The following is a 27,119-nucleotide window of genomic DNA, read 5'->3' on the forward strand; positions in this document are numbered from 1 at the left end:
GCATGGAAAATTGTCTGGCAGCCTCCCTGACAGCAAGCAGTGATAGTGCCCATGAAGGGGACCTTGTTGGGCCCGCCCCTTTCACGGTTATCGCTTCTCGGCCTTTTGGCTAAGATCAAGTGTAGTATCTGTTCTTATCAGTTTAATATCTGATACGTCCCCTATCTGGGGACCATATATTAAATGGATTTTTGAGAACGGGGGCCGATTTCGAAGCTTGCTTCCGTCGCCCTATGCATTGACCCGATATGGCAGTATCTTCGGGTACAGTGCACCACCCCCTTACAGGGTTAAAAAGAAAGATTCCTACTTTCATTGCTACCTGCTTGCTGGCTAGCCAGCTAGCCAGCCCTGTGGGCCTTGCTGCTGCTGCTGCAGCCAAAAAACAAAAGGTGGTGCTGCTGCTGCTTCTGCTGCTTCTGCTTCTGCTTGTGTCTGGCCGCTGTTGGAGCGTCCAGGCACAGGACTTCTGCTGCTGCTGACTAAATGGCCTCCTTAATTGGATCATTTGAGTAGCCAGCACACCTGTGCAGGTAGGGCATGACATGATAGGCAGCTGCCTTGATAGCGGGTGGGTGCTGAATGTTCCTAATTGACAAAATAAGATTAATGCTTATGAAGAAATATAAAATCTCATCCCTTCCCCAATATCGCGCCACACCCCTACCCCTTAATTCCCTGGTTGAACTTGATGGACATATGTCTTTTTTCGACCGTACTAACTATGTAACTATGTAACATAACATGGGGGGGGTCTCCTGGCTGTTCACACAGGTGTGTCATTGCTGTACATTGACCATGCATTGCTTCTGTGGTATTGCAAAGGCAAAGACAAATGCTTCCAGCCATCCATTGCACTAATGGATTGGTCATCAGCTGGCTGTCTATGTCCCGCATCAATATAGACCAAAGTACAGAGGGTTAGGCTATGCTATTGTGCACCTACCTGATGCATCAGAAGGTGCGAGGCCCTTGCTAAATTCTGTGCACAGACTTTGAGATCTATACTTTAGACTGTATCTAAACCTGCTCCAACATGGACTGACATTCTGGCCTACTTTCAGCCGATGCGACTTGTCTGTCGCTGAACAGTCGCTTTTTATGTATTCAGCACCTATGTATAATGTTGTAAAAATGCTCTAGAAGCTAAAGTCGCAGAAATGTCACACATATTTGGCCTGCAACTTTCTGTGCGACAAATTCAGACAGGAAAAATCAGTATAAATCCTTAGAAAATTATCCCCCAGTGTCTCCATCTGCTGGCGGTATTGAATAAGCATTGCTGCACTGATGGGGTATGCATTAGACGAAAAAAAAGAAGAAAAAGAAGAATAATACGCCCAGAAAAGAGGCGAAAAGGAGAAAAACGTAAAAAAACGTGAAAAAAAAGTAAGAGGAAGAGAAGGGAAAAAAAGGTGGAAATGGGTTTAAAAGTGATTTCGGCGGAGAATATATATATATATATATATATATATATATATATATATATATATATACGCGCACACACACACATATATATAAACGTATTCTCCGTTGAGATATTGCAGCCGCTGCTGTGTCCAGGCCCAGGAGCCTTAGCACTGTGCTGTGATGTCACTCAATACCACTGACATCACTAGGTGTAAACAACATCTCTCCTTTGCTGTGTATGTGACTATGGAGCTGTTTGGTGATGTCGTCTATTATGGCCTTCATAGAAGCAACAGGAGATTGTTGCATCCATCTAGAACCCTCAGAACTACAGTGCTATGATGTCACTCACTTCCACAGGCCTTGCAGAGTGTAAACAACAACAACCCAGCTTTGTTGTGTATGTAACCATAGGGATTTGTGATGTCACCTAGAACCTTCACAGCAGCGACAGCTTTATGAGGAGCATCAGCACTGCTCTGCCTGAGCAGAACCATCACCGCCATAGGTTGTCAAATAACCCGGATTTAACCCACACAGGTAAGTCCAATGGGGTGCAGGCATGTCCTCTATGCTTACAGCTTCCCGTGGGTGTTGGTTTGATACCGTTTGGGGACAGCCAAGGAGGCATCTGCAGGCAACAAAGGTAGGTGTGTGCTTGTGTGTGTGTTTCCTATGCAGATCCTAAGCCCAGTGTCACATGCAAGTAGGAGGAGTAAGAAGGGTTCCTGGCAAATCCGGGTTATGGATTGCATTTAAAAAGGCCCCGTGGGAGTGCAATGGGCCCCTGTCTTGCTGCTTAGCAATAATGGTATGGGTTTAGGTTCTGCTGTGTGTACTGGTGGTTGACTGCCCCCCAGCCCAGAGTGTGCATGGAAAATTGTCTGGCAGCCTCCCTGACAGCAAGCAGTGATAGTGCCCATGAAGGGGACCTTGTTGGGCCCGCCCCTTTCACGGTTATCGCTTCTCGGCCTTTTGGCTAAGATCAAGTGTAGTATCTGTTCTTATCAGTTTAATATCTGATACGTCCCCTATCTGGGGACCATATATTAAATGGATTTTTGAGAACGGGGGCCGATTTCGAAGCTTGCTTCCGTCGCCCTATGCATTGACCCGATATGGCAGTATCTTCGGGTACAGTGCACCACCCCCTTACAGGGTTAAAAAGAAAGATTCCTACTTTCATTGCTACCTGCTTGCTGGCTAGCCAGCTAGCCAGCCCTGTGGGCCTTGCTGCTGCTGCTGCAGCCAAAAAACAAAAGGTGGTGCTGCTGCTGCTTCTGCTTCTGCTTGTGTCTGGCCGCTGTTGGAGCGTCCAGGCACAGGACTTCTGCTGCTGCTGACTAAATGGCCTCCTTAATTGGATCATTTGAGTAGCCAGCACACCTGTGCAGGTAGGGCATGACATGATAGGCAGCTGCCTTGATAGCGGGTGGGTGCTGAATGTTCCTAATTGACAAAATAAGATTAATGCTTATGAAGAAATATAAAATCTCATCCCTTCCCCAATATCGCGCCACACCCCTACCCCTTAATTCCCTGGTTGAACTTGATGGACATATGTCTTTTTTCGACCGTACTAACTATGTAACTATGTAACATAACATGGGGGGGGTCTCCTGGCTGTTCACACAGGTGTGTCATTGCTGTACATTGACCATGCATTGCTTCTGTGGTATTGCAAAGGCAAAGACAAATGCTTCCAGCCATCCATTGCACTAATGGATTGGTCATCAGCTGGCTGTCTATGTCCCGCATCAATATAGACCAAAGTACAGAGGGTTAGGCTATGCTATTGTGCACCTACCTGATGCATCAGAAGGTGCGAGGCCCTTGCTAAATTCTGTGCACAGACTTTGAGATCTATACTTTAGACTGTATCTAAACCTGCTCCAACATGGACTGACATTCTGGCCTACTTTCAGCCGATGCGACTTGTCTGTCGCTGAACAGTCGCTTTTTATGTATTCAGCACCTATGTATAATGTTGTAAAAATGCTCTAGAAGCTAAAGTCGCAGAAATGTCACACATATTTGGCCTGCAACTTTCTGTGCGACAAATTCAGACAGGAAAAATCAGTATAAATCCTTAGAAAATTATCCCCCAGTGTCTCCATCTGCTGGCGGTATTGAATAAGCATTGCTGCACTGATGGGGTATGCATTAGACGAAAAAAAAGAAGAAAAAGAAGAATAATACGCCCAGAAAAGAGGCGAAAAGGAGAAAAACGTAAAAAAACGTGAAAAAAAAGTAAGAGGAAGAGAAGGGAAAAAAAGGTGGAAATGGGTTTAAAAGTGATTTCGGCGGAGAAATATATATATATATATATATATATATATATATATATATATATATACGCGCACACACACACATATATATAAACGTATTCTCCGTTGAGATATTGCAGCCGCTGCTGTGTCCAGGCCCAGGAGCCTTAGCACTGTGCTGTGATGTCACTCAATACCACTGACATCACTAGGTGTAAACAACATCTCTCCTTTGCTGTGTATGTGACTATGGAGCTGTTTGGTGATGTCGTCTATTATGGCCTTCATAGAAGCAACAGGAGATTGTTGCATCCATCTAGAACCCTCAGAACTACAGTGCTATGATGTCACTCACTTCCACAGGCCTTGCAGAGTGTAAACAACAACAACCCAGCTTTGTTGTGTATGTAACCATAGGGATTTGTGATGTCACCTAGAACCTTCACAGCAGCGACAGCTTTATGAGGAGCATCAGCACTGCTCTGCCTGAGCAGAACCATCACCGCCATAGGTTGTCAAATAACCCGGATTTAACCCACACAGGTAAGTCCAATGGGGTGCAGGCATGTCCTCTATGCTTACAGCTTCCCGTGGGTGTTGGTTTGATACCGTTTGGGGACAGCCAAGGAGGCATCTGCAGGCAACAAAGGTAGGTGTGTGCTTGTGTGTGTGTTTCCTATGCAGATCCTAAGCCCAGTGTCACATGCAAGTAGGAGGAGTAAGAAGGGTTCCTGGCAAATCCGGGTTATGGATTGCATTTAAAAAGGCCCCGTGGGAGTGCAATGGGCCCCTGTCTTGCTGCTTAGCAATAATGGTATGGGTTTAGGTTCTGCTGTGTGTACTGGTGGTTGACTGCCCCCCAGCCCAGAGTGTGCATGGAAAATTGTCTGGCAGCCTCCCTGACAGCAAGCAGTGATAGTGCCCATGAAGGGGACCTTGTTGGGCCCGCCCCTTTCACGGTTATCGCTTCTCGGCCTTTTGGCTAAGATCAAGTGTAGTATCTGTTCTTATCAGTTTAATATCTGATACGTCCCCTATCTGGGGACCATATATTAAATGGATTTTTGAGAACGGGGGCCGATTTCGAAGCTTGCTTCCGTCGCCCTATGCATTGACCCGATATGGCAGTATCTTCGGGTACAGTGCACCACCCCCTTACAGGGTTAAAAAGAAAGATTCCTACTTTCATTGCTACCTGCTTGCTGGCTAGCCAGCTAGCCAGCCCTGTGGGCCTTGCTGCTGCTGCTGCAGCCAAAAAACAAAAGGTGGTGCTGCTGCTGCTTCTGCTGCTTCTGCTTCTGCTTGTGTCTGGCCGCTGTTGGAGCGTCCAGGCACAGGACTTCTGCTGCTGCTGACTAAATGGCCTCCTTAATTGGATCATTTGAGTAGCCAGCACACCTGTGCAGGTAGGGCATGACATGATAGGCAGCTGCCTTGATAGCGGGTGGGTGCTGAATGTTCCTAATTGACAAAATAAGATTAATGCTTATGAAGAAATATAAAATCTCATCCCTTCCCCAATATCGCGCCACACCCCTACCCCTTAATTCCCTGGTTGAACTTGATGGACATATGTCTTTTTTCGACCGTACTAACTATGTAACTATGTAACATAACATGGGGGGGGTCTCCTGGCTGTTCACACAGGTGTGTCATTGCTGTACATTGACCATGCATTGCTTCTGTGGTATTGCAAAGGCAAAGACAAATGCTTCCAGCCATCCATTGCACTAATGGATTGGTCATCAGCTGGCTGTCTATGTCCCGCATCAATATAGACCAAAGTACAGAGGGTTAGGCTATGCTATTGTGCACCTACCTGATGCATCAGAAGGTGCGAGGCCCTTGCTAAATTCTGTGCACAGACTTTGAGATCTATACTTTAGACTGTATCTAAACCTGCTCCAACATGGACTGACATTCTGGCCTACTTTCAGCCGATGCGACTTGTCTGTCGCTGAACAGTCGCTTTTTATGTATTCAGCACCTATGTATAATGTTGTAAAAATGCTCTAGAAGCTAAAGTCGCAGAAATGTCACACATATTTGGCCTGCAACTTTCTGTGCGACAAATTCAGACAGGAAAAATCAGTATAAATCCTTAGAAAATTATCCCCCAGTGTCTCCATCTGCTGGCGGTATTGAATAAGCATTGCTGCACTGATGGGGTATGCATTAGACGAAAAAAAAGAAGAAAAAGAAGAATAATACGCCCAGAAAAGAGGCGAAAAGGAGAAAAACGTAAAAAAACGTGAAAAAAAAGTAAGAGGAAGAGAAGGGAAAAAAAGGTGGAAATGGGTTTAAAAGTGATTTCGGCGGAGAAATATATATATATATATATATATATATATATATATATATATATACGCGCACACACACACATATATATAAACGTATTCTCCGTTGAGATATTGCAGCCGCTGCTGTGTCCAGGCCCAGGAGCCTTAGCACTGTGCTGTGATGTCACTCAATACCACTGACATCACTAGGTGTAAACAACATCTCTCCTTTGCTGTGTATGTGACTATGGAGCTGTTTGGTGATGTCGTCTATTATGGCCTTCATAGAAGCAACAGGAGATTGTTGCATCCATCTAGAACCCTCAGAACTACAGTGCTATGATGTCACTCACTTCCACAGGCCTTGCAGAGTGTAAACAACAACAACCCAGCTTTGTTGTGTATGTAACCATAGGGATTTGTGATGTCACCTAGAACCTTCACAGCAGCGACAGCTTTATGAGGAGCATCAGCACTGCTCTGCCTGAGCAGAACCATCACCGCCATAGGTTGTCAAATAACCCGGATTTAACCCACACAGGTAAGTCCAATGGGGTGCAGGCATGTCCTCTATGCTTACAGCTTCCCGTGGGTGTTGGTTTGATACCGTTTGGGGACAGCCAAGGAGGCATCTGCAGGCAACAAAGGTAGGTGTGTGCTTGTGTGTGTGTTTCCTATGCAGATCCTAAGCCCAGTGTCACATGCAAGTAGGAGGAGTAAGAAGGGTTCCTGGCAAATCCGGGTTATGGATTGCATTTAAAAAGGCCCCGTGGGAGTGCAATGGGCCCCTGTCTTGCTGCTTAGCAATAATGGTATGGGTTTAGGTTCTGCTGTGTGTACTGGTGGTTGACTGCCCCCCAGCCCAGAGTGTGCATGGAAAATTGTCTGGCAGCCTCCCTGACAGCAAGCAGTGATAGTGCCCATGAAGGGGACCTTGTTGGGCCCGCCCCTTTCACGGTTATCGCTTCTCGGCCTTTTGGCTAAGATCAAGTGTAGTATCTGTTCTTATCAGTTTAATATCTGATACGTCCCCTATCTGGGGACCATATATTAAATGGATTTTTGAGAACGGGGGCCGATTTCGAAGCTTGCTTCCGTCGCCCTATGCATTGACCCGATATGGCAGTATCTTCGGGTACAGTGCACCACCCCCTTACAGGGTTAAAAAGAAAGATTCCTACTTTCATTGCTACCTGCTTGCTGGCTAGCCAGCTAGCCAGCCCTGTGGGCCTTGCTGCTGCTGCTGCAGCCAAAAAACAAAAGGTGGTGCTGCTGCTGCTTCTGCTGCTTCTGCTTCTGCTTGTGTCTGGCCGCTGTTGGAGCGTCCAGGCACAGGACTTCTGCTGCTGCTGACTAAATGGCCTCCTTAATTGGATCATTTGAGTAGCCAGCACACCTGTGCAGGTAGGGCATGACATGATAGGCAGCTGCCTTGATAGCGGGTGGGTGCTGAATGTTCCTAATTGACAAAATAAGATTAATGCTTATGAAGAAATATAAAATCTCATCCCTTCCCCAATATCGCGCCACACCCCTACCCCTTAATTCCCTGGTTGAACTTGATGGACATATGTCTTTTTTCGACCGTACTAACTATGTAACTATGTAACATAACATGGGGGGGGGTCTCCTGGCTGTTCACACAGGTGTGTCATTGCTGTACATTGACCATGCATTGCTTCTGTGGTATTGCAAAGGCAAAGACAAATGCTTCCAGCCATCCATTGCACTAATGGATTGGTCATCAGCTGGCTGTCTATGTCCCGCATCAATATAGACCAAAGTACAGAGGGTTAGGCTATGCTATTGTGCACCTACCTGATGCATCAGAAGGTGCGAGGCCCTTGCTAAATTCTGTGCACAGACTTTGAGATCTATACTTTAGACTGTATCTAAACCTGCTCCAACATGGACTGACATTCTGGCCTACTTTCAGCCGATGCGACTTGTCTGTCGCTGAACAGTCGCTTTTTATGTATTCAGCACCTATGTATAATGTTGTAAAAATGCTCTAGAAGCTAAAGTCGCAGAAATGTCACACATATTTGGCCTGCAACTTTCTGTGCGACAAATTCAGACAGGAAAAATCAGTATAAATCCTTAGAAAATTATCCCCCAGTGTCTCCATCTGCTGGCGGTATTGAATAAGCATTGCTGCACTGATGGGGTATGCATTAGACGAAAAAAAAGAAGAAAAAGAAGAATAATACGCCCAGAAAAGAGGCGAAAAGGAGAAAAACGTAAAAAAACGTGAAAAAAAAGTAAGAGGAAGAGAAGGGAAAAAAAGGTGGAAATGGGTTTAAAAGTGATTTCGGCGGAGAAATATATATATATATATATATATATATATATATATATATATATATATACGCGCACACACACACATATATATAAACGTATTCTCCGTTGAGATATTGCAGCCGCTGCTGTGTCCAGGCCCAGGAGCCTTAGCACTGTGCTGTGATGTCACTCAATACCACTGACATCACTAGGTGTAAACAACATCTCTCCTTTGCTGTGTATGTGACTATGGAGCTGTTTGGTGATGTCGTCTATTATGGCCTTCATAGAAGCAACAGGAGATTGTTGCATCCATCTAGAACCCTCAGAACTACAGTGCTATGATGTCACTCACTTCCACAGGCCTTGCAGAGTGTAAACAACAACAACCCAGCTTTGTTGTGTATGTAACCATAGGGATTTGTGATGTCACCTAGAACCTTCACAGCAGCGACAGCTTTATGAGGAGCATCAGCACTGCTCTGCCTGAGCAGAACCATCACCGCCATAGGTTGTCAAATAACCCGGATTTAACCCACACAGGTAAGTCCAATGGGGTGCAGGCATGTCCTCTATGCTTACAGCTTCCCGTGGGTGTTGGTTTGATACCGTTTGGGGACAGCCAAGGAGGCATCTGCAGGCAACAAAGGTAGGTGTGTGCTTGTGTGTGTGTTTCCTATGCAGATCCTAAGCCCAGTGTCACATGCAAGTAGGAGGAGTAAGAAGGGTTCCTGGCAAATCCGGGTTATGGATTGCATTTAAAAAGGCCCCGTGGGAGTGCAATGGGCCCCTGTCTTGCTGCTTAGCAATAATGGTATGGGTTTAGGTTCTGCTGTGTGTACTGGTGGTTGACTGCCCCCCAGCCCAGAGTGTGCATGGAAAATTGTCTGGCAGCCTCCCTGACAGCAAGCAGTGATAGTGCCCATGAAGGGGACCTTGTTGGGCCCGCCCCTTTCACGGTTATCGCTTCTCGGCCTTTTGGCTAAGATCAAGTGTAGTATCTGTTCTTATCAGTTTAATATCTGATACGTCCCCTATCTGGGGACCATATATTAAATGGATTTTTGAGAACGGGGGCCGATTTCGAAGCTTGCTTCCGTCGCCCTATGCATTGACCCGATATGGCAGTATCTTCGGGTACAGTGCACCACCCCCTTACAGGGTTAAAAAGAAAGATTCCTACTTTCATTGCTACCTGCTTGCTGGCTAGCCAGCTAGCCAGCCCTGTGGGCCTTGCTGCTGCTGCTGCAGCCAAAAAACAAAAGGTGGTGCTGCTGCTGCTTCTGCTGCTTCTGCTTCTGCTTGTGTCTGGCCGCTGTTGGAGCGTCCAGGCACAGGACTTCTGCTGCTGCTGACTAAATGGCCTCCTTAATTGGATCATTTGAGTAGCCAGCACACCTGTGCAGGTAGGGCATGACATGATAGGCAGCTGCCTTGATAGCGGGTGGGTGCTGAATGTTCCTAATTGACAAAATAAGATTAATGCTTATGAAGAAATATAAAATCTCATCCCTTCCCCAATATCGCGCCACACCCCTACCCCTTAATTCCCTGGTTGAACTTGATGGACATATGTCTTTTTTCGACCGTACTAACTATGTAACTATGTAACATAACATGGGGGGGGTCTCCTGGCTGTTCACACAGGTGTGTCATTGCTGTACATTGACCATGCATTGCTTCTGTGGTATTGCAAAGGCAAAGACAAATGCTTCCAGCCATCCATTGCACTAATGGATTGGTCATCAGCTGGCTGTCTATGTCCCGCATCAATATAGACCAAAGTACAGAGGGTTAGGCTATGCTATTGTGCACCTACCTGATGCATCAGAAGGTGCGAGGCCCTTGCTAAATTCTGTGCACAGACTTTGAGATCTATACTTTAGACTGTATCTAAACCTGCTCCAACATGGACTGACATTCTGGCCTACTTTCAGCCGATGCGACTTGTCTGTCGCTGAACAGTCGCTTTTTATGTATTCAGCACCTATGTATAATGTTGTAAAAATGCTCTAGAAGCTAAAGTCGCAGAAATGTCACACATATTTGGCCTGCAACTTTCTGTGCGACAAATTCAGACAGGAAAAATCAGTATAAATCCTTAGAAAATTATCCCCCAGTGCCTCCATCTGCTGGCGGTATTGAATAAGCATTGCTGCACTGATGGGGTATGCATTAGACGAAAAAAAAGAAGAAAAAGAAGAATAATACGCCCAGAAAAGAGGCGAAAAGGAGAAAAACGTAAAAAAACGTGAAAAAAAAGTAAGAGGAAGAGAAGGGAAAAAAAGGTGGAAATGGGTTTAAAAGTGATTTCGGCGGAGAAATATATATATATATATATATATATATATATATATATATATATATACGCGCACACACACACATATATATAAACGTATTCTCCGTTGAGATATTGCAGCCGCTGCTGTGTCCAGGCCCAGGAGCCTTAGCACTGTGCTGTGATGTCACTCAATACCACTGACATCACTAGGTGTAAACAACATATCTCCTTTGCTGTGTATGTGACTATGGAGCTGTTTGGTGATGTCGTCTATTATGGCCTTCATAGAAGCAACAGGAGATTGTTGCATCCATCTAGAACCCTCAGAACTACAGTGCTATGATGTCACTCACTTCCACAGGCCTTGCAGAGTGTAAACAACAACAACCCAGCTTTGTTGTGTATGTAACCATAGGGATTTGTGATGTCACCTAGAACCTTCACAGCAGCGACAGCTTTATGAGGAGCATCAGCACTGCTCTGCCTGAGCAGAACCATCACCGCCATAGGTTGTCAAATAACCCGGATTTAACCCACACAGGTAAGTCCAATGGGGTGCAGGCATGTCCTCTATGCTTACAGCTTCCCGTGGGTGTTGGTTTGATACCGTTTGGGGACAGCCAAGGAGGCATCTGCAGGCAACAAAGGTAGGTGTGTGCTTGTGTGTGTGTTTCCTATGCAGATCCTAAGCCCAGTGTCACATGCAAGTAGGAGGAGTAAGAAGGGTTCCTGGCAAATCCGGGTTATGGATTGCATTTAAAAAGGCCCCGTGGGAGTGCAATGGGCCCCTGTCTTGCTGCTTAGCAATAATGGTATGGGTTTAGGTTCTGCTGTGTGTACTGGTGGTTGACTGCCCCCCAGCCCAGAGTGTGCATGGAAAATTGTCTGGCAGCCTCCCTGACAGCAAGCAGTGATAGTGCCCATGAAGGGGACCTTGTTGGGCCCGCCCCTTTCACGGTTATCGCTTCTCGGCCTTTTGGCTAAGATCAAGTGTAGTATCTGTTCTTATCAGTTTAATATCTGATACGTCCCCTATCTGGGGACCATATATTAAATGGATTTTTGAGAACGGGGGCCGATTTCGAAGCTTGCTTCCGTCGCCCTATGCATTGACCCGATATGGCAGTATCTTCGGGTACAGTGCACCACCCCCTTACAGGGTTAAAAAGAAAGATTCCTACTTTCATTGCTACCTGCTTGCTGGCTAGCCAGCTAGCCAGCCCTGTGGGCCTTGCTGCTGCTGCTGCAGCCAAAAAACAAAAGGTGGTGCTGCTGCTGCTTCTGCTGCTTCTGCTTCTGCTTGTGTCTGGCCGCTGTTGGAGCGTCCAGGCACAGGACTTCTGCTGCTGCTGACTAAATGGCCTCCTTAATTGGATCATTTGAGTAGCCAGCACACCTGTGCAGGTAGGGCATGACATGATAGGCAGCTGCCTTGATAGCGGGTGGGTGCTGAATGTTCCTAATTGACAAAATAAGATTAATGCTTATGAAGAAATATAAAATCTCATCCCTTCCCCAATATCGCGCCACACCCCTACCCCTTAATTCCCTGGTTGAACTTGATGGACATATGTCTTTTTTCGACCGTACTAACTATGTAACTATGTAACATAACATGGGGGGGGTCTCCTGGCTGTTCACACAGGTGTGTCATTGCTGTACATTGACCATGCATTGCTTCTGTGGTATTGCAAAGGCAAAGACAAATGCTTCCAGCCATCCATTGCACTAATGGATTGGTCATCGGCTGGCTGTCTATGTCCCGCAGCAATATAGACCAAAGTACAGAGGGTTAGGCTATGCTATTGTGCACCTACCTGATGCATCAGAAGGTGCGAGGCCCTTGCTAAATTCTGTGCACAGACTTTGAGATCTATACTTTAGACTGTATCTAAACCTGCTCCAACATGGACTGACATTCTGGCCTACTTTCAGCCGATGCGACTTGTCTGTCGCTGAACAGTCGCTTTTTATGTATTCAGCACCTATGTATAATGTTGTAAAAATGCTCTAGAAGCTAAAGTCGCAGAAATGTCACACATATTTGGCCTGCAACTTTCTGTGCGACAAATTCAGACAGGAAAAATCAGTATAAATCCTTAGAAAATTATCCCCCAGTGTCTCCATCTGCTGGCGGTATTGAATAAGCATTGCTGCACTGATGGGGTATGCATTAGACGAAAAAAAAGAAGAAAAAGAAGAATAATACGCCCAGAAAAGAGGCGAAAAGGAGAAAAACGTAAAAAAACGTGAAAAAAAAGTAAGAGGAAGAGAAGGGAAAAAAAGGTGGAAATGGGTTTAAAAGTGATTTCGGCGGAGAAATATATATATATATATATATATATATATATATATATATATACGCGCACACACACACATATATATAAACGTATTCTCCGTTGAGATATTGCAGCCGCTGCTGTGTCCAGGCCCAGGAGCCTTAGCACTGTGCTGTGATGTCACTCAATACCACTGACATCACTAGGTGTAAACAACATCTCTCCTTTGCTGTGTATGTGACTATGGAGCTGTTTGGTGATGTCGTCTATTATGGCCTTCATAGAAGCAACAGGAGATTGTTGCATCCATCTAGAACCCTCAGAACTACAGTGCTATGATGTCACTCACTTCCACAGGCCTTGCAGAGTGTAAACAACAACAACCCAGCTTTGTTGTGTATGTAACCATAGGGATTTGTGATGTCACCTAGAACCTTCACAGCAGCGACAGCTTTATGAGGAGCATCAGCACTGCTCTGCCTGAGCAGAACCATCACCGCCATAGGTTGTCAAATAACCCGGATTTAACCCACACAGGTAAGTCCAATGGGGTGCAGGCATGTCCTCTATGCTTACAGCTTCCCGTGGGTGTTGGTTTGATACCGTTTGGGGACAGCCAAGGAGGCATCTGCAGGCAACAAAGGTAGGTGTGTGCTTGTGTGTGTGTTTCCTATGCAGATCCTAAGCCCAGTGTCACATGCAAGTAGGAGGAGTAAGAAGGGTTCCTGGCAAATCCGGGTTATGGATTGCATTTAAAAAGGCCCCGTGGGAGTGCAATGGGCCCCTGTCTTGCTGCTTAGCAATAATGGTATGGGTTTAGGTTCTGCTGTGTGTACTGGTGGTTGACTGCCCCCCAGCCCAGAGTGTGCATGGAAAATTGTCTGGCAGCCTCCCTGACAGCAAGCAGTGATAGTGCCCATGAAGGGGACCTTGTTGGGCCCGCCCCTTTCACGGTTATCGCTTCTCGGCCTTTTGGCTAAGATCAAGTGTAGTATCTGTTCTTATCAGTTTAATATCTGATACGTCCCCTATCTGGGGACCATATATTAAATGGATTTTTGAGAACGGGGGCCGATTTCGAAGCTTGCTTCCGTCGCCCTATGCATTGACCCGATATGGCAGTATCTTCGGGTACAGTGCACCACCCCCTTACAGGGTTAAAAAGAAAGATTCCTACTTTCATTGCTACCTGCTTGCTGGCTAGCCAGCTAGCCAGCCCTGTGGGCCTTGCTGCTGCTGCTGCAGCCAAAAAACAAAAGGTGGTGCTGCTGCTGCTTCTGCTTCTGCTTGTGTCTGGCCGCTGTTGGAGCGTCCAGGCACAGGACTTCTGCTGCTGCTGACTAAATGGCCTCCTTAATTGGATCATTTGAGTAGCCAGCACACCTGTGCAGGTAGGGCATGACATGATAGGCAGCTGCCTTGATAGCGGGTGGGTGCTGAATGTTCCTAATTGACAAAATAAGATTAATGCTTATGAAGAAATATAAAATCTCATCCCTTCCCCAATATCGCGCCACACCCCTACCCCTTAATTCCCTGGTTGAACTTGATGGACATATGTCTTTTTTCGACCGTACTAACTATGTAACTATGTAACATAACATGGGGGGGGTCTCCTGGCTGTTCACACAGGTGTGTCATTGCTGTACATTGACCATGCATTGCTTCTGTGGTATTGCAAAGGCAAAGACAAATGCTTCCAGCCATCCATTGCACTAATGGATTGGTCATCAGCTGGCTGTCTATGTCCCGCATCAATATAGACCAAAGTACAGAGGGTTAGGCTATGCTATTGTGCACCTACCTGATGCATCAGAAGGTGCGAGGCCCTTGCTAAATTCTGTGCACAGACTTTGAGATCTATACTTTAGACTGTATCTAAACCTGCTCCAACATGGACTGACATTCTGGCCTACTTTCAGCCGATGCGACTTGTCTGTCGCTGAACAGTCGCTTTTTATGTATTCAGCACCTATGTATAATGTTGTAAAAATGCTCTAGAAGCTAAAGTCGCAGAAATGTCACACATATTTGGCCTGCAACTTTCTGTGCGACAAATTCAGACAGGAAAAATCAGTATAAATCCTTAGAAAATTATCCCCCAGTGTCTCCATCTGCTGGCGGTATTGAATAAGCATTGCTGCACTGATGGGGTATGCATTAGACGAAAAAAAAGAAGAAAAAGAAGAATAATACGCCCAGAAAAGAGGCGAAAAGGAGAAAAACGTAAAAAAACGTGAAAAAAAAGTAAGAGGAAGAGAAGGGAAAAAAAGGTGGAAATGGGTTTAAAAGTGATTTCGGCGGAGAAATATATATATATATATATATATATATATATATATATACGCGCACACACACACATATATATAAACGTATTCTCCGTTGAGATATTGCAGCCGCTGCTGTGTCCAGGCCCAGGAGCCTTAGCACTGTGCTGTGATGTCACTCAATACCACTGACATCACTAGGTGTAAACAACATCTCTCCTTTGCTGTGTATGTGACTATGGAGCTGTTTGGTGATGTCGTCTATTATGGCCTTCATAGAAGCAACAGGAGATTGTTGCATCCATCTAGAACCCTCAGAACTACAGTGCTATGATGTCACTCACTTCCACAGGCCTTGCAGAGTGTAAACAACAACAACCCAGCTTTGTTGTGTATGTAACCATAGGGATTTGTGATGTCACCTAGAACCTTCACAGCAGCGACAGCTTTATGAGGAGCATCAGCACTGCTCTGCCTGAGCAGAACCATCACCGCCATAGGTTGTCAAATAACCCGGATTTAACCCACACAGGTAAGTCCAATGGGGTGCAGGCATGTCCTCTATGCTTACAGCTTCCCGTGGGTGTTGGTTTGATACCGTTTGGGGACAGCCAAGGAGGCATCTGCAGGCAACAAAGGTAGGTGTGTGCTTGTGTGTGTGTTTCCTATGCAGATCCTAAGCCCAGTGTCACATGCAAGTAGGAGGAGTAAGAAGGGTTCCTGGCAAATCCGGGTTATGGATTGCATTTAAAAAGGCCCCGTGGGAGTGCAATGGGCCCCTGTCTTGCTGCTTAGCAATAATGGTATGGGTTTAGGTTCTGCTGTGTGTACTGGTGGTTGACTGCCCCCCAGCCCAGAGTGTGCATGGAAAATTGTCTGGCAGCCTCCCTGACAGCAAGCAGTGATAGTGCCCATGAAGGGGACCTTGTTGGGCCCGCCCCTTTCACGGTTATCGCTTCTCGGCCTTTTGGCTAAGATCAAGTGTAGTATCTGTTCTTATCAGTTTAATATCTGATACGTCCCCTATCTGGGGACCATATATTAAATGGATTTTTGAGAACGGGGGCCGATTTCGAAGCTTGCTTCCGTCGCCCTATGCATTGACCCGATATGGCAGTATCTTCGGGTACAGTGCACCACCCCCTTACAGGGTTAAAAAGAAAGATTCCTACTTTCATTGCTACCTGCTTGCTGGCTAGCCAGCTAGCCAGCCCTGTGGGCCTTGCTGCTGCTGCTGCAGCCAAAAAACAAAAGGTGGTGCTGCTGCTGCTTCTGCTGCTTCTGCTTCTGCTTGTGTCTGGCCGCTGTTGGAGCGTCCAGGCACAGGACTTCTGCTGCTGCTGACTAAATGGCCTCCTTAATTGGATCATTTGAGTAGCCAGCACACCTGTGCAGGTAGGGCATGACATGATAGGCAGCTGCCTTGATAGCGGGTGGGTGCTGAATGTTCCTAATTGACAAAATAAGATTAATGCTTATGAAGAAATATAAAATCTCATCCCTTCCCCAATATCGCGCCACACCCCTACCCCTTAATTCCCTGGTTGAACTTGATGGACATATGTCTTTTTTCGACCGTACTAACTATGTAACTATGTAACATAACATGGGGGGGGTCTCCTGGCTGTTCACACAGGTGTGTCATTGCTGTACATTGACCATGCATTGCTTCTGTGGTATTGCAAAGGCAAAGACAAATGCTTCCAGCCATCCATTGCACTAATGGATTGGTCATCAGCTGGCTGTCTATGTCCCGCATCAATATAGACCAAAGTACAGAGGGTTAGGCTATGCTATTGTGCACCTACCTGATGCATCAGAAGGTGCGAGGCCCTTGCTAAATTCTGTGCACAGACTTTGAGATCTATACTTTAGACTGTATCTAAACCTGCTCCAACATGGACTGACATTCTGGCCTACTTTCAGCCGATGCGACTTGTCTGTCGCTGAACAGTCGCTTTTTATGTATTCAGCACCTATGTATAATGTTGTAAAAATGCTCTAGAAGCTAAAGTCGCAGAAATGTCACACATATTTGGCCTGCAACTTTCTGTGCGACAAATTCAGACAGGAAAAATCAGTATAAATCCTTAGAAAATTATCCCCCAGTGCCTCCATCTGCTGGCGGTATTGAATAAGCATTGCTGCACTGATGGGGTATGCATTAGACGAAAAAAAAGAAGAAAAAGAAGAATAATACGCCCAGAAAAGAGGCGAAAAGGAGAAAAACGTAAAAAAACGTGAAAAAAAAAGTAAGAGGAAGAGAAGGGAAAAAAAGGTGGAAATGGGTTTAAAAGTGATTTCGGCGGAGAAATATATATATATATATATATATATATATATATATATATACGCGCACACACACACATATATATAAACGTATTCTCCGTTGAGATATTGCAGCCGCTGCTGTGTCCAGGCCCAGGAGCCTTAGCACTGTGCTGTGATGTCACTCAATACCACTGACATCACTAGGTGTAAACAACATCTCTCCTTTGCTGTGTATGTGACTATGGAGCTGTTTGGTGATGTCGTCTATTATGGCCTTCATAGAAGCAACAGGAGATTGTTGCATCCATCTAGAACCCTCAGAACTACAGTGCTATGATGTCACTCACTTCCACAGGCCTTGCAGAGTGTAAACAACAACAACCCAGCTTTGTTGTGTATGTAACCATAGGGATTTGTGATGTCACCTAGAACCTTCACAGCAGCGACAGCTTTATGAGGAGCATCAGCACTGCTCTGCCTGAGCAGAACCATCACCGCCATAGGTTGTCAAATAACCCGGATTTAACCCACACAGGTAAGTCCAATGGGGTGCAGGCATGTCCTCTATGCTTACAGCTTCCCGTGGGTGTTGGTTTGATACCGTTTGGGGACAGCCAAGGAGGCATCTGCAGGCAACAAAGGTAGGTGTGTGCTTGTGTGTGTGTTTCCTATGCAGATCCTAAGCCCAGTGTCACATGCAAGTAGGAGGAGTAAGAAGGGTTCCTGGCAAATCCGGGTTATGGATTGCATTTAAAAAGGCCCCGTGGGAGTGCAATGGGCCCCTGTCTTGCTGCTTAGCAATAATGGTATGGGTTTAGGTTCTGCTGTGTGTACTGGTGGTTGACTGCCCCCCAGCCCAGAGTGTGCATGGAAAATTGTCTGGCAGCCTCCCTGACAGCAAGCAGTGATAGTGCCCATGAAGGGGACCTTGTTGGGCCCGCCCCTTTCACGGTTATCGCTTCTCGGCCTTTTGGCTAAGATCAAGTGTAGTATCTGTTCTTATCAGTTTAATATCTGATACGTCCCCTATCTGGGGACCATATATTAAATGGATTTTTGAGAACGGGGGCCGATTTCGAAGCTTGCTTCCGTCGCCCTATGCATTGACCCGATATGGCAGTATCTTCGGGTACAGTGCACCACCCCCTTACAGGGTTAAAAAGAAAGATTCCTACTTTCATTGCTACCTGCTTGCTGGCTAGCCAGCTAGCCAGCCCTGTGGGCCTTGCTGCTGCTGCTGCAGCCAAAAAACAAAAGGTGGTGCTGCTGCTGCTTCTGCTGCTTCTGCTTCTGCTTGTGTCTGGCCGCTGTTGGAGCGTCCAGGCACAGGACTTCTGCTGCTGCTGACTAAATGGCCTCCTTAATTGGATCATTTGAGTAGCCAGCACACCTGTGCAGGTAGGGCATGACATGATAGGCAGCTGCCTTGATAGCGGGTGGGTGCTGAATGTTCCTAATTGACAAAATAAGATTAATGCTTATGAAGAAATATAAAATCTCATCCCTTCCCCAATATCGCGCCACACCCCTACCCCTTAATTCCCTGGTTGAACTTGATGGACATATGTCTTTTTTCGACCGTACTAACTATGTAACTATGTAACATAACATGGGGGGGGTCTCCTGGCTGTTCACACAGGTGTGTCATTGCTGTACATTGACCATGCATTGCTTCTGTGGTATTGCAAAGGCAAAGACAAATGCTTCCAGCCATCCATTGCACTAATGGATTGGTCATCAGCTGGCTGTCTATGTCCCGCATCAATATAGACCAAAGTACAGAGGGTTAGGCTATGCTATTGTGCACCTACCTGATGCATCAGAAGGTGCGAGGCCCTTGCTAAATTCTGTGCACAGACTTTGAGATCTATACTTTAGACTGTATCTAAACCTGCTCCAACATGGACTGACATTCTGGCCTACTTTCAGCCGATGCGACTTGTCTGTCGCTGAACAGTCGCTTTTTATGTATTCAGCACCTATGTATAATGTTGTAAAAATGCTCTAGAAGCTAAAGTCGCAGAAATGTCACACATATTTGGCCTGCAACTTTCTGTGCGACAAATTCAGACAGGAAAAATCAGTATAAATCCTTAGAAAATTATCCCCCAGTGTCTCCATCTGCTGGCGGTATTGAATAAGCATTGCTGCACTGATGGGGTATGCATTAGACGAAAAAAAAGAAGAAAAAGAAGAATAATACGCCCAGAAAAGAGGCGAAAAGGAGAAAAACGTAAAAAAACGTGAAAAAAAAGTAAGAGGAAGAGAAGGGAAAAAAAGGTGGAAATGGGTTTAAAAGTGATTTCGGCGGAGAAATATATATATATATATATATATATATATACATATATATATATACGCGCACACACACACATATATATAAACGTATTCTCCGTTGAGATATTGCAGCCGCTGCTGTGTCCAGGCCCAGGAGCCTTAGCACTGTGCTGTGATGTCACTCAATACCACTGACATCACTAGGTGTAAACAACATCTCTCCTTTGCTGTGTATGTGACTATGGAGCTGTTTGGTGATGTCGTCTATTATGGCCTTCATAGAAGCAACAGGAGATTGTTGCATCCATCTAGAACCCTCAGAACTACAGTGCTATGATGTCACTCACTTCCACAGGCCTTGCAGAGTGTAAACAACAACAACCCAGCTTTGTTGTGTATGTAACCATAGGGATTTGTGATGTCACCTAGAACCTTCACAGCAGCGACAGCTTTATGAGGAGCATCAGCACTGCTCTGCCTGAGCAGAACCATCACCGCCATAGGTTGTCAAATAACCCGGATTTAACCCACACAGGTAAGTCCAATGGGGTGCAGGCATGTCCTCTATGCTTACAGCTTCCCGTGGGTGTTGGTTTGATACCGTTTGGGGACAGCCAAGGAGGCATCTGCAGGCAACAAAGGTAGGTGTGTGCTTGTGTGTGTGTTTCCTATGCAGATCCTAAGCCCAGTGTCACATGCAAGTAGGAGGAGTAAGAAGGGTTCCTGGCAAATCCGGGTTATGGATTGCATTTAAAAAGGCCCCGTGGGAGTGCAATGGGCCCCTGTCTTGCTGCTTAGCAATAATGGTATGGGTTTAGGTTCTGCTGTGTGTACTGGTGGTTGACTGCCCCCCAGCCCAGAGTGTGCATGGAAAATTGTCTGGCAGCCTCCCTGACAGCAAGCAGTGATAGTGCCCATGAAGGGGACCTTGTTGGGCCCGCCCCTTTCACGGTTATCGCTTCTCGGCCTTTTGGCTAAGATCAAGTGTAGTATCTGTTCTTATCAGTTTAATATCTGATACGTCCCCTATCTGGGGACCATATATTAAATGGATTTTTGAGAACGGGGGCCGATTTCGAAGCTTGCTTCCGTCGCCCTATGCATTGACCCGATATGGCAGTATCTTCGGGTACAGTGCACCACCCCCTTACAGGGTTAAAAAGAAAGATTCCTACTTTCATTGCTACCTGCTTGCTGGCTAGCCAGCTAGCCAGCCCTGTGGGCCTTGCTGCTGCTGCTGCAGCCAAAAAACAAAAGGTGGTGCTGCTGCTGCTTCTGCTGCTTCTGCTTCTGCTTGTGTCTGGCCGCTGTTGGAGCGTCCAGGCACAGGACTTCTGCTGCTGCTGACTAAATGGCCTCCTTAATTGGATCATTTGAGTAGCCAGCACACCTGTGCAGGTAGGGCATGACATGATAGGCAGCTGCCTTGATAGCGGGTGGGTGCTGAATGTTCCTAATTGACAAAATAAGATTAATGCTTATGAAGAAATATAAAATCTCATCCCTTCCCCAATATCGCGCCACACCCCTACCCCTTAATTCCCTGGTTGAACTTGATGGACATATGTCTTTTTTCGACCGTACTAACTATGTAACTATGTAACATAACATGGGGGGGGTCTCCTGGCTGTTCACACAGGTGTGTCATTGCTGTACATTGACCATGCATTGCTTCTGTGGTATTGCAAAGGCAAAGACAAATGCTTCCAGCCATCCATTGCACTAATGGATTGGTCATCAGCTGGCTGTCTATGTCCCGCATCAATATAGACCAAAGTACAGAGGGTTAGGCTATGCTATTGTGCACCTACCTGATGCATCAGAAGGTGCGAGGCCCTTGCTAAATTCTGTGCACAGACTTTGAGATCTATACTTTAGACTGTATCTAAACCTGCTCCAACATGGACTGACATTCTGGCCTACTTTCAGCCGATGCGACTTGTCTGTCGCTGAACAGTCGCTTTTTATGTATTCAGCACCTATGTATAATGTTGTAAAAATGCTCTAGAAGCTAAAGTCGCAGAAATGTCACACATATTTGGCCTGCAACTTTCTGTGCGACAAATTCAGACAGGAAAAATCAGTATAAATCCTTAGAAAAATTATCCCCCAGTGTCTCCATCTGCTGGCGGTATTGAATAAGCATTGCTGCACTGATGGGGTATGCATTAGACGAAAAAAAAGAAGAAAAAGAAGAATAATACGCCCAGAAAAGAGGCGAAAAGGAGAAAAACGTAAAAAACGTGAAAAAAAAGTAAGAGGAAGAGAAGGGAAAAAAAGGTGGAAATGGGTTTAAAAGTGATTTCGGCGGAGAAATATATATATATATATATATATATATATATATATATATATACGCGCACACACACACATATATATAAACGTATTCTCCGTTGAGATATTGCAGCCGCTGCTGTGTCCAGGCCCAGGAGCCTTAGCACTGTGCTGTGATGTCACTCAATACCACTGACATCACTAGGTGTAAACAACATCTCTCCTTTGCTGTGTATGTGACTATGGAGCTGTTTGGTGATGTCGTCTATTATGGCCTTCATAGAAGCAACAGGAGATTGTTGCATCCATCTAGAACCCTCAGAACTACAGTGCTATGATGTCACTCACTTCCACAGGCCTTGCAGAGTGTAAACAACAACAACCCAGCTTTGTTGTGTATGTAACCATAGGGATTTGTGATGTCACCTAGAACCTTCACAGCAGCGACAGCTTTATGAGGAGCATCAGCACTGCTCTGCCTGAGCAGAACCATCACCGCCATAGGTTGTCAAATAACCCGGATTTAACCCACACAGGTAAGTCCAATGGGGTGCAGGCATGTCCTCTATGCTTACAGCTTCCCGTGGGTGTTGGTTTGATACCGTTTGGGGACAGCCAAGGAGGCATCTGCAGGCAACAAAGGTAGGTGTGTGCTTGTGTGTGTGTTTCCTATGCAGATCCTAAGCCCAGTGTCACATGCAAGTAGGAGGAGTAAGAAGGGTTCCTGGCAAATCCGGGTTATGGATTGCATTTAAAAAGGCCCGTGGGAGTGCAATGGGCCCCTGTCTTGCTGCTTAGCAATAATGGTATGGGTTTAGGTTCTGCTGTGTGTACTGGTGGTTGACTGCCCCCCAGCCCAGAGTGTGCATGGAAAATTGTCTGGCAGCCTCCCTGACAGCAAGCAGTGATAGTGCCCATGAAGGGGACCTTGTTGGGCCCGCCCCTTTCACGGTTATCGCTTCTCGGCCTTTTGGCTAAGATCAAGTGTAGTATCTGTTCTTATCAGTTTAATATCTGATACGTCCCCTATCTGGGGACCATATATTAAATGGATTTTGAGAACGGGGGGCCGATTTCGAAGCTTGCTTCCGTCGCCCTATGCATTGACCCGATATGGCAGTATCTTCGGGTACAGTGCACCACCCCCTTACAGGGTTAAAAAGAAAGATTCCTACTTTCATTGCTACCTGCTTGCTGGCTAGCCAGCTAGCCAGCCCTGTGGGCCTTGCTGCTGCTGCTGCTGCAGCCAAAAAACAAAAGGTGGTGCTGCTGCTGCTTCTGCTGCTTCTGCTTCTGCTTGTGTCTGGCCGCTGTTGGAGCGTCCAGGCACAGGACTTCTGCTGCTGCTGACTAAATGGCCTCCTTAATTGGATCATTTGAGTAGCCAGCACACCTGTGCAGGTAGGGCATGACATGATAGGCAGCTGCCTTGATAGCGGGTGGGTGCTGAATGTTCCTAATTGACAAAATAAGATTAATGCTTATGAAGAAATATAAAATCTCATCCCTTCCCCAATATCGCGCCACACCCCTACCCCTTAATTCCCTGGTTGAACTTGATGGACATATGTCTTTTTTCGACCGTACTAACTATGTAACTATGTAACATAACATGGGGGGGGGTCTCCTGGCTGTTCACACAGGTGTGTCATTGCTGTACATTGACCATGCATTGCTTCTGTGGTATTGCAAAGGCAAAGACAAATGCTTCCAGCCATCCATTGCACTAATGGATTGGTCATCAGCTGGCTGTCTATGTCCCGCATCAATATAGACCAAAGTACAGAGGGTTAGGCTATGCTATTGTGCACCTACCTGATGCATCAGAAGGTGCGAGGCCCTTGCTAAATTCTGTGCACAGACTTTGAGATCTATACTTTAGACTGTATCTAAACCTGCTCCAACATGGACTGACATTCTGGCCTACTTTCAGCCGATGCGACTTGTCTGTCGCTGAACAGTCGCTTTTTATGTATTCAGCACCTATGTATAATGTTGTAAAAATGCTCTAGAAGCTAAAGTCGCAGAAATGTCACACATATTTGGCCTGCAACTTTCTGTGCGACAAATTCAGACAGGAAAAATCAGTATAAATCCTTAGAAAATTATCCCCCAGTGTCTCCATCTGCTGGCGGTATTGAATAAGCATTGCTGCACTGATGGGGTATGCATTAGACGAAAAAAAAGAAGAAAAAGAAGAATAATACGCCCAGAAAAGAGGCGAAAAGGAGAAAAACGTAAAAAAACGTGAAAAAAAAGTAAGAGGAAGAGAAGGGAAAAAAAGGTGGAAATGGGTTTAAAAGTGATTTCGGCGGAGAAATATATATATATATATATATATATATATATATATATATATATATATACGCGCACACACACACATATATATAAACGTATTCTCCGATGAGATATTGCAGCCGCTGCTGTGTCCAGGCCCAGGAGCCTTAGCACTGTGCTGTGATGTCACTCAATACCACTGACATCACTAGGTGTAAACAACATCTCTCCTTTGCTGTGTATGTGACTATGGAGCTGTTTGGTGATGTCGTCTATTATGGCCTTCATAGAAGCAACAGGAGATGAGATTGTTGCATCCATCTAGAACCCTCAGAACTACAGTGCTATGATGTCACTCACTTCCACAGGCCTTGCAGAGTGTAAACAACAACAACCCAGCTTTGTTGTGTATGTAACCATAGGGATTTGTGATGTCACCTAGAACCTTCACAGCAGCGACAGCTTTATGAGGAGCATCAGCACTGCTCTGCCTGAGCAGAACCATCACCGCCATAGGTTGTCAAATAACCCGGATTTAACCCACACAGGTAAGTCCAATGGGGTGCAGGCATGTCCTCTATGCTTACAGCTTCCCGTGGGTGTTGGTTTGATACCGTTTGGGGACAGCCAAGGAGGCATCTGCAGGCAACAAAGGTAGGTGTGTGCTTGTGTGTGTGTTTCCTATGCAGATCCTAAGCCCAGTGTCACATGCAAGTAGGAGGAGTAAGAAGGGTTCCTGGCAAATCCGGGCTATGGATTGCATTTAAAAAGGCCCCGTGGGAGTGCAATGGGCCCCTGTCTTGCTGCTTAGCAATAATGGTATGGGTTTAGGTTCTGCTGTGTGTACTGGTGGTTGACTGCCCCCCAGCCCAGAGTGTGCATGGAAAATTGTCTGGCAGCCTCCCTGACAGCAAGCAGTGATAGTGCCCATGAAGGGGACCTTGTTGGGCCCGCCCCTTTCACGGTTATCGCTTCTCGGCCTTTTGGCTAAGATCAAGTGTAGTATCTGTTCTTATCAGTTTAATATCTGATACGTCCCCTATCTGGGGACCATATATTAAATGGATTTTTGAGAACGGGGGCCGATTTCGAAGCTTGCTTCCGTCGCCCTATGCATTGACCCGATATGGCAGTATCTTCGGGTACAGTGCACCACCCCCTTACAGGGTTAAAAAGAAAGATTCCTACTTTCATTGCTACCTGCTTGCTGGCTAGCCAGCTAGCCAGCCCTGTGGGCCTTGCTGCTGCTGCTGCAGCCAAAAAACAAAAGGTGGTGCTGCTGCTGCTTCTGCTGCTTCTGCTTCTGCTTGTGTCTGGCCGCTGTTGGAGCGTCCAGGCACAGGACTTCTGCTGCTGCTGACTAAATGGCCTCCTTAATTGGATCATTTGAGTAGCCAGCACACCTGTGCAGGTAGGGCATGACATGATAGGCAGCTGCCTTGATAGCGGGTGGGTGCTGAATGTTCCTAATTGACAAAATAAGATTAATGCTTATGAAGAAATATAAAATCTCATCCCTTCCCCAATATCGCGCCACACCCCTACCCCTTAATTCCCTGGTTGAACTTGATGGACATATGTCTTTTTTCGACCGTACTAACTATGTAACTATGTAACATAACATGGGGGGGGTCTCCTGGCTGTTCACACAGGTGTGTCATTGCTGTACATTGACCATGCATTGCTTCTGTGGTATTGCAAAGGCAAAGACAAATGCTTCCAGCCATCCATTGCACTAATGGATTGGTCATCAGCTGGCTGTCTATGTCCCGCATCAATATAGACCAAAGTACAGAGGGTTAGGCTATGCTATTGTGCACCTACCTGATGCATCAGAAGGTGCGAGGCCCTTGCTAAATTCTGTGCACAGACTTTGAGATCTATACTTTAGACTGTATCTAAACCTGCTCCAACATGGACTGACATTCTGGCCTACTTTCAGCCGATGCGACTTGTCTGTCGCTGAACAGTCGCTTTTTATGTATTCAGCACCTATGTATAATGTTGTAAAAATGCTCTAGAAGCTAAAGTCGCAGAAATGTCACACATATTTGGCCTGCAACTTTCTGTGCGACAAATTCAGACAGGAAAAATCAGTATAAATCCTTAGAAAATTATCCCCCAGTGTCTCCATCTGCTGGCGGTATTGAATAAGCATTGCTGCACTGATGGGGTATGCATTAGACGAAAAAAAAGAAGAAAAAGAAGAATAATACGCCCAGAAAAGAGGCGAAAAGGAGAAAAACGTAAAAAAACGTGAAAAAAAAGTAAGAGGAAGAGAAGGGAAAAAAAGGTGGAAATGGGTTTAAAAGTGATTTCGGCGGAGAAATATATATATATATATATATATATATATATATATATATATATATATACGCGCACACACACACATATATATAAACGTATTCTCCGTTGAGATATTGCAGCCGCTGCTGTGTCCAGGCCCAGGAGCCTTAGCACTGTGCTGTGATGTCACTCAATACCACTGACATCACTAGGTGTAAACAACATCTCTCCTTTGCTGTGTATGTGACTATGGAGCTGTTTGGTGATGTCGTCTATTATGGCCTTCATAGAAGCAACAGGAGATTGTTGCATCCATCTAGAACCCTCAGAACTACAGTGCTATGATGTCACTCACTTCCACAGGCCTTGCAGAGTGTAAACAACAACAACCCAGCTTTGTTGTGTATGTAACCATAGGGATTTGTGATGTCACCTAGAACCTTCACAGCAGCGACAGCTTTATGAGGAGCATCAGCACTGCTCTGCCTGAGCAGAACCATCACCGCCATAGGTTGTCAAATAACCCGGATTTAACCCACACAGGTAAGTCCAATGGGGTGCAGGCATGTCCTCTATGCTTACAGCTTCCCGTGGGTGTTGGTTTGATACCGTTTGGGGACAGCCAAGGAGGCATCTGCAGGCAACAAAGGTAGGTGTGTGCTTGTGTGTGT

At 45.9% G+C, this 27,119-nt stretch overlaps 12 non-coding genes across 12 annotated transcripts; all 12 read left to right on the forward strand.

Annotated features, from left to right (window-relative positions):
• Positions 1–89: 89 nt before the first annotated feature.
• LOC130315845 (U2 spliceosomal RNA) lies at positions 90–280 on the forward strand. The gene has a single exon (XR_008863277.1). It is a non-coding gene; the product is annotated as a U2 spliceosomal RNA (small nuclear RNA).
• A 2,089-nt stretch (positions 281–2,369) lies between these two features.
• On the forward strand, positions 2,370–2,560 carry LOC130315846 (U2 spliceosomal RNA). The gene has a single exon (XR_008863278.1). It is a non-coding gene; the product is annotated as a U2 spliceosomal RNA (small nuclear RNA).
• A 2,079-nt stretch (positions 2,561–4,639) lies between these two features.
• On the forward strand, positions 4,640–4,830 carry LOC130315848 (U2 spliceosomal RNA). The gene has a single exon (XR_008863280.1). It is a non-coding gene; the product is annotated as a U2 spliceosomal RNA (small nuclear RNA).
• Positions 4,831–6,916: 2,086 nt separating this feature from the next.
• LOC130315849 (U2 spliceosomal RNA) lies at positions 6,917–7,107 on the forward strand. The gene has a single exon (XR_008863281.1). It is a non-coding gene; the product is annotated as a U2 spliceosomal RNA (small nuclear RNA).
• A 2,091-nt stretch (positions 7,108–9,198) lies between these two features.
• Positions 9,199–9,389, forward strand: LOC130315850 (U2 spliceosomal RNA). Its single transcript, XR_008863282.1, has one exon. It is a non-coding gene; the product is annotated as a U2 spliceosomal RNA (small nuclear RNA).
• A 2,088-nt stretch (positions 9,390–11,477) lies between these two features.
• LOC130315851 (U2 spliceosomal RNA) lies at positions 11,478–11,668 on the forward strand. The gene has a single exon (XR_008863283.1). It is a non-coding gene; the product is annotated as a U2 spliceosomal RNA (small nuclear RNA).
• Positions 11,669–13,752: 2,084 nt separating this feature from the next.
• Positions 13,753–13,943, forward strand: LOC130315852 (U2 spliceosomal RNA). Its single transcript, XR_008863284.1, has one exon. It is a non-coding gene; the product is annotated as a U2 spliceosomal RNA (small nuclear RNA).
• Positions 13,944–16,014: 2,071 nt separating this feature from the next.
• LOC130315853 (U2 spliceosomal RNA) lies at positions 16,015–16,205 on the forward strand. Its single transcript, XR_008863285.1, has one exon. It is a non-coding gene; the product is annotated as a U2 spliceosomal RNA (small nuclear RNA).
• Positions 16,206–18,288: 2,083 nt separating this feature from the next.
• Positions 18,289–18,479, forward strand: LOC130315854 (U2 spliceosomal RNA). The gene has a single exon (XR_008863286.1). It is a non-coding gene; the product is annotated as a U2 spliceosomal RNA (small nuclear RNA).
• A 2,086-nt stretch (positions 18,480–20,565) lies between these two features.
• LOC130315856 (U2 spliceosomal RNA) lies at positions 20,566–20,756 on the forward strand. Its single transcript, XR_008863287.1, has one exon. It is a non-coding gene; the product is annotated as a U2 spliceosomal RNA (small nuclear RNA).
• A 2,083-nt stretch (positions 20,757–22,839) lies between these two features.
• Positions 22,840–23,030, forward strand: LOC130315887 (U2 spliceosomal RNA). Its single transcript, XR_008863316.1, has one exon. It is a non-coding gene; the product is annotated as a U2 spliceosomal RNA (small nuclear RNA).
• Positions 23,031–25,129: 2,099 nt separating this feature from the next.
• On the forward strand, positions 25,130–25,320 carry LOC130315857 (U2 spliceosomal RNA). The gene has a single exon (XR_008863288.1). It is a non-coding gene; the product is annotated as a U2 spliceosomal RNA (small nuclear RNA).
• Positions 25,321–27,119: the final 1,799 nt, after the last annotated feature.

The sequence above is a fragment of the Hyla sarda genome, unplaced genomic scaffold (genome assembly GCF_029499605.1).
Source record: "Hyla sarda isolate aHylSar1 unplaced genomic scaffold, aHylSar1.hap1 scaffold_189, whole genome shotgun sequence".
Taxonomy (NCBI): domain Eukaryota; kingdom Metazoa; phylum Chordata; class Amphibia; order Anura; family Hylidae; genus Hyla; species Hyla sarda.